General features: G+C 35.3%; 1 pseudogene; it reads right to left on the bottom strand.

The window, feature by feature from the left end:
- Positions 1–8,296: 8,296 nt before the first annotated feature.
- Positions 8,297–10,799, bottom strand: LOC141505667 (ras-related protein Rab-25 pseudogene; annotated as a pseudogene).
- Between the last annotated feature and the right edge of the window lie 1,279 nt (positions 10,800–12,078).

Raw genomic sequence — 12,078 nt, 5'->3', positions numbered from 1 at the left:
CCCTCTGGCCTCCCCCAGCTTCTGTACCCATGCTGATCCTCTGCTCTTGTCTCCTTGTCCACCCACGGCCCCCTGAGATAGACCTTCTTGGTAGGTGTTCTTCTCCTAGCTTCTCTTTCTAGGTTTTGTCAATCGAATGTCTGTTAAGAGATTTCTCTCATATTGGTTTTGAGGGGAAAGAAGAGTATTTAACACAGTACCTGTCTTCTCTCTGCTATCTTGGTCAGAAGTCCAACATGTACATATCTAAATAGATATCAACTAGGTAATAGGACCAAAAATAAATAATGATCACATGAATGGAAAAATAGGACAGACTTCCATTGTATGGACATAGAATAAGAAAGATTTGGCAACTAATTGAAAGTTATAAGTGAGGGCAGGGAAGAAGTTAAGCCTGACTTTGATTTTATAATTTCTGTGTAAGTGAAAGATAGTAGTATCCTCAATTTTGTTTGAGGTAAATTGAATTTCATTTATCTATAGGAAATTCAATAGGGAGTGGGTGATATGACTGGGATTCAGTAGAGAGATGAGAAAGAGAGAGAGAGAGAGAGAGAGAGAGAGAGAGAGAGGAGATGATATATACATACATACATACATATGTGTGTGTGTATGTATTTATATACATAAATACATATATCCAAGAGTCATCTGCAAAAAGATGATCACTGAATGCATGGCATATCATAAGATCACTAAGAAAGATATAGTGAGGTAATAGAGTCTTTTGGATTTAGAGTTAGTTGTAAAACATTGACTTCATTGCCACTTCATACATTTAGTAACTTTGTGACCTTGGACAAGTAATTTAATTTCTCTCATCCTCTGTTCCTCAACTATAAAATGAAGAAGTTGAACTGCATGCCCTCTAAGGTCCTCCTAACTATTCTAAGATCTATGATCCTAAAGGTTCACAGCAGAGAAGAGGACTTAGAACAAAACCTTGGAGTTTTGATTAAGCAGTGGTTAGTGATCTAGCAAAAGAGACAAAAGTGCTCAGTTGAGAAATAGGATAATCAGGAGAAAATAGTATCAAGTAACTAAGAGTAGAGAAAGTGCCCAACATAAGGGTGCTCAACTATATAAACAACTTTTGAGAAAATAAGAATGAGGACAAAAGAAAATGTTGATTTACTAAAGATCCTCAACCACCTTGGAAAGAGCAGTTTCTGAGTTAAATACCATATTATAAGGAACTGAGGAAATGAATGGAAGGAAAAGATATAGAGGCAAAGATATTATAAGATATTTTCTGGAAGTTTGACTTCAGAATGAATATTTATAAGTCAATATATTATGCTTTCAACTCTTCAACCCAAATAATTACTATGCAACTATATGCTCATTAATCCATGTGTGACCTGTTCAGGATATGAATTGAGAGGGGGGGAAGATTCTCTATGCCTCAACCCATATCCCTCTCCTTAGATTAAACTAAATCCCACTCTGATTGACAATGAATGAGACATGACCCTAAATTATGAGATTAGAAGTTTATCTCTCATCTCAACCCTCACTGAACAGATACATATTCTCAAACCCATGATGGTAGATGATTATTAGGTATAACGACTACAAGTGAGCACATTGTCATGGACCACATTTTGTTCTTTCAGTATCCATGATTTCTCTGGTAGCCATCTCTTCCTCTCCCCATTCTTAGGAAAGTCTAGCTATAGGAAGAATCAAACACTGGGTTGTCATTTTTTGATGTCTTCCAGTCCTTAACTCCTATCAGGTCCAAAATTCATTTACAGCTGAGGAAGGTTCATGAGGCCTAAATAAAGGTCCTAAACCTCTAGGAAGAGTACAGCTCCAGGATCTTCTTTGGTCTTATCCCCTGTGCTCTCTCACAGTATGGTCTATTATGAGTGGAGTATAATATGACTAACATCTCCTTTATTCCAAATGTTAGACTTTTCTTAATCCTAAAATGACATTCCTTTTTTTTTCTTTTTGGCTGCAATATCATAACTGATGATCTGTTTTACACTTGAAATCCATGTAAATATTTTTCATATGATCTATTGCCTATCCATGTCTTTCTTATCCTTTACTTATCAAACTGATTTTTGGAACCCAAATATATACTTGTAAGGTTTACCTGTATAGTTACTTGTATGGTTACAATTTTTCTTATTAGATATGGCCTGTCATTCTGGCCTGTCAAGATCTTTCTGGATCTTGACTGCCACCCAGTATGTTGCTGACCTCTCTCTAGCTTCGCTTGCTATGAAAATCTGATAAGTCAAATTGTTGGACAGTTCATTAGAGATCCAAAATGGCATTTACCCATTAATGACTACTTTTGATTATGATAATTCAGAAAGTTCTGTACCATCTAACTCATATATATATATATATATATATATATATATATATATATATATATATATATATATCTATTATGGCTGAATTACAGGGATATAGGTCACTCTAGAAATTTTTTCCAAAGAGGAAATGAGGTAAGTCTGCTCTAATTTGTTCTTGAAGAAAGGACTTCAGTGTTTGGTATCTTCTTCTGCCAGGTGATCTTCAGAATCTTCCTAAGATAATTCAAATGGAAGTGATTCAGTTTCTGGTATCATATTGGTATACTTTTCAGGGTTTACAAGCATGCATCAATGAAGTCAGTCCAATGACTCTGTAGACCTATAGTTTGGTAATCAGTCTAAATATGTCTTCTCTCCTACACTTTCCTTCAGATCCTCCTAAATGCATTGAGCTAGCTTTGGCATGGCATATTTCAACCTCATTATCAATGTGGACATTCCTGGAAAGTATATTGTCAAGATAAGGCTGCTTATCCAAAACTTCTCCATTTACTGTAACCAATGGTTTCACATATGGATGAAGTGGTATCTTTTCTTTGTATTGATCATTGTTAAACTCATGTATTTCTGTAGAGCCTATATCAGATTGCTTTCTGTGAGGGGGAGGGAAGAGGGAAGGGAGAAAGGTAAAACAATTTAAAACACAAAACTTTGCAAAAAGAAGTGATTGGTATAAACTACCATTGCATGTATTTGGAAAAACAAATAAATAAAATATTCACCATTCTGAATTAGACATAAAATTAGGCACCATGGGAAAAACTGAGTATTGGAAGCATAATCTGTGAGAGGCAATGGTATATTTGAAGAAGAATTAGGCAAATAATTGGAAGTCCTAAATTTGAATTCTAGGTCACACAATTTACCAGATATATGATTTTGGTGGTGTCACTTAACTTCTGTGAACCTTAATTGCTTCATCTGTAAAATGGTAATTATGATACTTACCTACATACTTTACAAGGTTATTGTGAGGACAAAATTAAGTAAAGTGAAAATTCTTTGTTACCATCAAATACTAAATACATATGAATAAAATCAGTTATAGGAACTGGTTTCTGCCTTTTGCCCTACAATTGAGATGGAAATTATAATATGCTAATAATGAACAACAAATGGCAACAATACAATACAAGGTACTGTATAAGTACAAAATTAGAGGTATAAATACAATAACTTCAAAGAAAGAAGATACAACTGTGAGCTAGAGTTAATTGGGTAAGGTTTTCTAGCATCATATAGGAGTAGCTGTTGAAATGAAGCTTAAAGATGGTAGGATGTGGCTAGATGGAAGCAATCCAAAAAATCATTCTGTGGAAGTAAAATGGATGAATAAATGTGTCAAGGTGATGTAGGAAGGAGAAAATGCATAGATTCCTCTGGCTCAAATATAGCTTTATAGAGTAAAATAGTAGGAGATAAGTTTAAAAAAATACACTAGAGACAAACTGTAGAGATTTTGAATGCAAAGTTAATGATCTTCCCTCATTTGATCACACCACACCATTCCACAAGGATCTTTAGTGACTCTTTATTGTTCCCAGGATAAAATACACTCTTCTAATTGGCATTTAAAGTCCATCATAATCTTCTTATATTTTTTCATTCCAAATTGACTCTCTATTATATAACTTTCATTTTAGCCACTCTGACATACCTGAATTTTTATTCCTTCTTTGTTTTTTATTTTTTTTAATTATATGCAAAGATAATTTTCAACATTCTTTTTTTGTAAATTTTTGAGTTCCACATTTTTCTATCACTATCCCTTCTCTCTCCCCTCCCCATGGCAGCAAACAAGCTGATATAGTTTGTGCAAGTACAATTATATTTAGCATATTTCCATATCAGGCATGTTGTGAAAGATTAGAACTAAGAGGGGGGAAAAGATCATGAAAGAAAGAAACAAGGTAAAAAAAGTTTTTAAAATGCTCTGTATTCAGACTGCATAATTTTTTCTTTGGATGTGGATGGCATTTTCCATAACAAGCATGTAAGGACTGTCCTTGATGATTGAACTATTGAAAGAAGCTTTGTCCATCATAGTTGATCATCTCACAATATTACTGTTAATGTGTACTATGTTCACCTAATTCTACTCACCTCACTCAGCTTCATGCAAGTATTTCAAGACTTTCCCAAAGTCTATATGCTCATTAATTTTTATGGAACAATAGTATTCCATAGAAATCATTTACCATAACTTGTTCAGCCAATCACCAATTGATAGACATTCCCTCAATTTCCAATTATTTGCCACCACAAAAAAAGTTTTTTAAGTATTTTGCCCTTTTTATAATGTTTTTGGAATATAGACTAACTCAAAGGGTATGCAGTTTTATTGCCCTTTCAGCATAGCTTCAAATTTCTCTGCAGAATGTTTGACTCAGTTCATAATTCTATCTAAAGTGTTTTAGTGTCCCAGTTTTCCCACATCCTCTCCAATATTGTTCCTTTTCCCTTTTTGTCAATCTGATGGGTATGAGGTGATAGTGCAAAGTAGCTTTAATTTGCATTTCTCTGATCACTAATGATTGGGAACATATTTACTATAGACTACAAATAGCCTTAGTACCTTCATCTGAAAACTTCCTGTTCATATCCTTTTTTTAATTTATCAGTTGTAGAATGACTTGGATTCGTATAAATTTGACTCAGTTCTGTCTATATGTATTAGAAATTAATCATTTATCAGAAACACTAGCTGTGAAAATTGTTTTCCAGCTTTCTGCATGCCTTCTAATCTTGGTTGCATTGGATTATTTGTGCATAAACCTTTTCTTTCCCTCCATCCTATATTCCTTGATTTGTACTTTTTTAATTCTTTTCTTCCTTAGCCCCACCTTACCAATGTTTTGCTTTGGACTGTTGACCACCTCACACTGTCCTTTCTCCTGTTCCCTCCTATTTCTCTGTAAGGGTAGGATAAATTTCTAAACCCAAATGGGAATGTATATATTCTGTCTTTGAGTCAAATCCCTCTACCATAATAGGTGCTTTGTGCCTCTTCATGTAGTGTTAATTATCCTCTATTGCTTCCATCTTCTCTCAGTATAATTCTAGTTTCATGTCTTGATTGTTTTATAACTGTCTTGTACCCACACTCTGTCAAGGTATACTCTTCAACTATCCTGATAAAAGTACAGTTCTCACAAGCTCACATCATAATCAATTTATACCCTCACCCTCTAATTATGTTCCTTTCAACTGTCCTAAGAGAAATGGAATTCTCAAAAGTTACAGGTTTGTCTTCCCAATTAGCTGTCTTGACTAACAGTTGTTTTTTTCCCTTAGTCTTATTGACTAATTTTTTTCTCGTTACCTTTTTATGCATCTCTTGAATCTTGTATTTGAAGATCAAATTTTCTGTTCAGTTCTGGTATTTATATTTGAATGTCTTCTATTTCATTGAAAATCTATCTTTTTTCCCCCTAAAAGAACATGCTTAATTTTGTAGGAAAGTTGATTCTTGGTGATAATCCCAGCTCCTGTTCCCTCCAGAAAATCATATTCCACGCCCTCAAATCCCTTAATATTGAAGATGATATATCCTGTGTAATCCTGACTGTGGTTTCTTTTTGGCTGCTTGCAGTAGTTCCTCCTATAGCTGAGAATTCTGAAATTTGGCTACAATATTCCTTGGAGTTTTTATTTTAGCATCTCTTTCCTGGGGGTGATTGATGGATTCTTTCAAAGACTATTTTGCCTCTTAGTTTTAAGATATCAGGGTAGTTTTCCATGATAATTTCCTGCATGATAGTATCTAGTTTCTTATTCTGATCATGGTTTTCTGATCATGGATCTATATTCCAGGTTAGCCATTTTCCTAAGAGGTATTTTACATTTTCATTTATTTTTTCAGCCTTTTGGTTTTATTTGATGGAATCTTAGTGCCTCACAGAGTCATTAGCTTCTCTAATTTTTAGGGTTTTATTTTCTATATTAGTTTTGTTTTTCTTTTCTATTTGGTTAATTTTTATTTTTATGCATTATATTCCTTTTCCATTTGGTCAGTTTTACTTCTGAATGAATTATATTCCTCTGCCAGTTGGCCACTTTTATGGAAGTGATTTCTTTTTCTATTTGATCAATTTTACTTTCAAGATACAGATTTCTTCAATCAGTTTCCAGTAATGATTCTCATTTCTTTTCTCAGTTTTTCTTCTTCATCTCTTCTTTGGTTTTTAACATCCTTTTTGAGCTAGTCCAAAAGGTCATTTTGGATTTCAGACCAATTCAAAAACCCCATTTGAGGGTTCTTTTGCACACATAAAATAGACTTTTACTCAAGTTCCTCCATGATATCTTGATTAAAAATGTTCCCCTCTTTTGTGGGGGGGTTCTTTCATTTTAGGTTTGTTTGGAGGCTTCATTTAAAGGTTTTCAGGAAAAACTTGGGGAACTTCTTTTTTGGTTTGTTTTTGCAAGGCAATGGGGTTAAGTGACTTGCCCAAGGTCACACAGCTAGAGTAATTATTAAGTGTCTGAGGTCAGATTTGAACTCAGGTCGTCCTGATTCCAGGGCCAGTGCTCTATCCACGGCATCACTTAGCTGCCCCTCAGGGACCTTCTTAGCTTCACACAGTCATTTTGGTTCTGTACTAATCCCCCAATCTATGTCTTCTAATATAATATTATCTCTCCTTCTTTTGCACAGGATGTTCCCCAGGAATGAAATGCTCTCTCTTCTTACCTCAGCCTTAGGGAATCCTTAGCTTCCTTCATGTCAAAAGCATCCTCCTCAAGAATCCTTTCCTGTTTTCCCAATTGTTTCCTCTGTCCCCCTTATTCCCCTCAACAGTTATTATATATGTTTTATATATACTTATCCACAAGATCAGTGGCTATTTTCTCAGCAGAATGTAAGCTTCTTGAGAAAGTAGAACTTTGTACACACTACATGCTTAATAAATCAAATAATGACACATTTAAAACTCAAAGAGACCTTAGAGGCTATTATGTTCAAACCCTTCATTTTACAGATAAGAAACTTGAAAAAGGTTAAATAATTTGCCCAGGTTCACAAAGGTAATAAGTATTTAAGGCAAAATTTGAACTCAGATTTTAGTGACTTCAATCACAATATTCTGTCTACTGAGCCACAAAAATGGGTCCCATTAGAGACATTTTCTAGATCTTAAGTAATTTAGACTGAATTAATCTCTATAACTAGTGGGGATCCATTAAAAGTTAATAATAAGGAACAAGATAAAAATACTAATTTAAGAAGATCAATATGACAGTGGAACATAGGAGCAATAACCATCAAAGATTCCTTTATTCTAGAAGGACTTCTTGTAATGAAATGCTATAACTTGTGCTCCCCCTTCGATTTTTTGTATTTTCATTCTTTCCAATGATCATGTGAGTGCGTGTGTGTGTGTGTGTGTGTGTGTGTGTGTGTGTGTGTACTCTCTTTTATTACTCCTACAATTTTCTGAAATAGGTATCTTCATTTAATAGATGAGGAACAGGAATCTTTTGTTTTTTTATCCTTGTTACAAAAAAAAAGTTTTATTGGTGGGTTCTAAGGGGAGGGGGTGGAGTGGGCTGATGACTGGAGGAACTCAGGAGTATAGAACAAAAAAATAGGCAATAGAATCTTGGATTCCTGAGTGAGTGGGAACAAGGTGCTTAGAGCCAAATGACCTTTTCAAAGGTCTCTTCTGTGTGCCCTTTAAAGGGCCCCTTCTGTGTGTCCCTGAAAGGTCACAGAAACTAATTAATTTTGTGTAGAAAAGAAAGGATATACAGGAGTAATAAAGAAGGGGTGTGAAAATAGGCTTTAGAAACCCCCTTACACTCTAAGAAAATGATGAGTCCCAGATCCCCAAAGTCAACTATGAATGATTTTCTAGACATTTGGATCCCTCTCTCTTCCTTTGCTTAGTGAAGGTTCAAATGAAGAGGTCATCTTTTAGAGCTGAGACTCAAAGGGAGAGAATGATAAGAAATTCAGGTCAAATAGGAAAGGCTTCATGCCAAGATACTCTGGTTACCAGCTGACTTATAAGGCTGATACAGCAAACTTTCTGCTGAGACCCCAGCTCTTGCCCAGGTTGAGGACTGCCCAGAGTGACTGCATTGGAACAGGCATTGTTCTGTTGCTATTTGGACACCTTAGTGAAAATTTCTTTGAGGACAGTTTTCAAGACCAGCTCAACAAGTTTCAATAAACCAAAGTCTATTATTTTCAGCAAACATTCGGGCCTCATAGGTGGGCACCTCTCTTGTTTGACTCAGGTCACTCTTATTGCCCACCAGCATGACAATGATGGTGCTCTCAGCATGGCCACAGAGCTCCTTCAGCCAGTGTTCTACCACAGTATAGGTCCTGCGTTTGGGTAGGTCACACACCAGCAGGGCCCCAACTGTCCCTCTGTAATAGCTAAAGTGATAGTCCAGTATCACTGCAGCCCATCTGAGTCCCTGGTTTGGGTTTTGACAGTGGGTGTTCCTAGCAGCACAGTTCAAATAGAGAATTCTACCCCAATAGTTGTCTGATTTTCATGGCTGAATACATTTCGTGTGAATCTTGGCAACAGATTTTCCTATGAGCACCACCTTAAAGACTTCCCATCTTGGTCCCATATTGAGTATGTGTGCATGAATATGTGCAGTTGGAGTAAGGAGGCAGCTAGAAAATGAGGTTAGGGCATTGGCTCTGAGCCCCTCAATCATCTGCTTTCCAGAAGCCGTGACCTATCTCTCTTCTCATTGGGGAGAATCAACCCTTGCAAAGGAAAGGAACAAGCACCTAAGAGGATGCGCTTCATTGAAGCCCCATGACTAGTTAAAAGCAGGGTGAGGTCTAGAGTCAAGCTTTCCTGACTTTCCTACAACACCTTGTACAATAAAATCTCCCTTAGAACAATGCTTATGGAAATGCCCAAATATTCCTTGGCTAGTCAAAGTACCTATCTGTTTCCCAAGTAAGATTACTTACTAGTTGTACTTTTCACTTTGGTCAAGAAAATTCGTGCTCACCAAAATGAATTTTGTTTCATTTATTGTTCTCTGCTATTTGGTCATTCCTAATAAGATGTGATAAAACTGAGCATTTTATTGCTAATGGGTGCTCAAATAGTAAAACAGAAAATAAAAAGATACCCACACTGAATACAAGCTGAGTATTTAATGACCGAATTTGAGTGTGGCTGAAGAAATTATATGAAATTATGGAGAAAGATACTGTCCTGACAAAATGTTATTACTCAAAATGGAGTGAACCTAATTAGAGAGCTTAGCTTGGGCTGTTGATTATTTCTTGAGGTCTCTTTTATAGATGGAGGAACAATGTATACACAGCAATGTTCAGTATAAAAGCTAACTCTGCTGATATTCTTTTAAGAGTCTCTTCTATACACCAAAGATGAAAGTGAATCTGTGAACTCAAATTTTTCTACTGCCAGAATGAAATGGTATTATGTTTAAAAGAATAAAAAAGAATGCAAACTTATTCAAGAAACATACATAGATACCTCTTCTAGCTTCTTAGAATTTTAACTTGTATTTGCATTTTATTATGATTATGGTAATAGTATCCTAGGTCCTCTGGAATAAATTGAGCTCTTTCTTTTCATCCAATGAAATTTTCCCTTAGGAATGGTAAGTTTAGCCACTGCCAATTGACATGTAGAATGTTCTTTGTATTACAATTTTGCTGAAGGAGTCAGTCCTCTAAGTCTTGTTACCCTAAGTGTGCATCTGTGTTCAAAATAATTATAGCTAGGAAATCTAAAGAGTAGAAATATGCAATTTTTCCTGCCATGAGACATCAACAAACAAGCAAAGATCATCCATCTTTACACACATGAATGCACAAGAGTCAAAATTATGGGGAAAATATATAACAGGAAGGTTAAGTTGGTGATTAAAGTACTAAAAAAATTATACAGAAGCTATCTAAGGGAGGGGGTAGATTTAGGTTTGAGTTCAAGTTGTATGTTCTAAATATTGCTTTAATTAAGCAGCTGGTATGCAGATGCACCTGATCTCTGTTAAGCTATTTGTACTTGTAAATGTTAAAGTTTGACTGTATTAGTAAAATTATATTCATTAATGTAAATTGCATGCAGTGAAAACTAAGCTTTTACTATATTTGTGTAAATAGTGTTTTCCTGCATTCACATGGCATGCGGTTATTATGGGTAAATTCAGACTTTGAAATTGAATGCATCCTTTTCTATAACCCTCTTTTAATATGTTTTCTTCCACAAGGTTTATTGTCAATGAGCTAACTGAAAAACAAACAGAAATTTAGCACCTTCAACATTAAAAAAGGCCTTTAACCTTTAGAGTTGCTTCTTCGCTCATACCTCCAGATAGTACTATTTATTCATGGCCATATTCTTTGCAGGGCAGAGAAGCAATTGAAGTAGAGTAGTTCAAAGAAGGACAAACCTTTGGTAAGGTCAACAGAGGTGGTTCATCTTTGGGGTCTTCACAATTCCCTGACTGCATTTATCTCCTTGGTTTTGTGAATCATTTCCCCAAGGATCTATTCAGAAATTCCATACTAACAAGGCTCATAAAATGGTTATGAGTCACCAAGAAAAATGCAAGAAAATTGGAAACGGGTTAGTATTGGAGCCAGGGCATTCCCCAATGAGGCAGTACCTCCAAATCAATTCAACATTTATTAAGCACCACCTCTGTGAAGAGAACTTGGATATATACTGGGAGAAGTACAAAGACATGGCCTTTGATTTCTTCTATCATATGGTCTAACAAGAAACAAACAGAGAAAGCTCTAATATGGACTTGTCTCTCCCATTGGAACATATTTATTGTTGTTCTTATTTAAGTCATATCTGACTGTGACCCTATTTAGATTTTTCTTAGTAAGGGTATTGGAATGGTTCACCATTTCCTTCTCCAGTCCATTTTACAGATGTATACAGACCTTAGCAGAATACCTGTCATACAAGTGTTGTTGTGGTAATAGTGGTTGTTTTTATTGTTGTTGTAATTGAGTCATTTTGGTAATGTCTAACTCTTCATGACTATTTGTTTTTATTTTATTGCAAAGATGCGGAAGTGGTTTGCCATTTCCTTACACAATTCATTTTACAAATGAGGAACCTGAGGTAAACAAGTTTGAGTGACTTACCCCATGTCACACAACTAGTTAGTACCTGTGGGTACCTCATAAATTCTGTTTGATTTTTGATGAATTGAGTGAAATAAGCAATCTAAAAATAATATGTGAAGAGGACCATAAAGTTAACCTATATCAGACTATAAATACTAAATTTCAAACAAATTGAAAAAATAAAATGAAAATCTCAAGGAATATGGGAAGGCATATCCTATTTGATTCTTCAAAGCATTGGAGAGGGGACATTTTATTCTCAAAGATTATGACTGACAAGCATTGGTTTCATCAGAGACAACCAAACAGTAAAGTGAAAGTATGGTTAATTTCTGTTATCTAAGGACCAACATAACTAATTTAAAAGATCTTCAGTACCAGAAGTTATTAACAGATCATTGAAACTTATTTATTTATTTGTTTGTTTGTTTATTGTCTACAACAACTTCTACTAGAGTGAAGAGTGATTGATACCTGCATTAGTAAAGGTGAGACCAGATCCCACTTAGGAAATAACATATTCTGAAGTACCAAAGTATGGGATAGAGGTTTTCTTTAAACCTTCTTAAATGCTCTAAGTTATTGTTTGTTGTTACTGCATATAATTCAAGAACAGGTAGACAAATCCCCTACTTTCCCCGCATCTCC

The sequence above is a fragment of the Macrotis lagotis genome, chromosome 1 (assembly GCF_037893015.1).
Source record: "Macrotis lagotis isolate mMagLag1 chromosome 1, bilby.v1.9.chrom.fasta, whole genome shotgun sequence".
NCBI classification, from domain to species: domain Eukaryota; kingdom Metazoa; phylum Chordata; class Mammalia; order Peramelemorphia; family Peramelidae; genus Macrotis; species Macrotis lagotis.
This window is presented reverse-complemented; position numbering and strand designations above follow the sequence as displayed.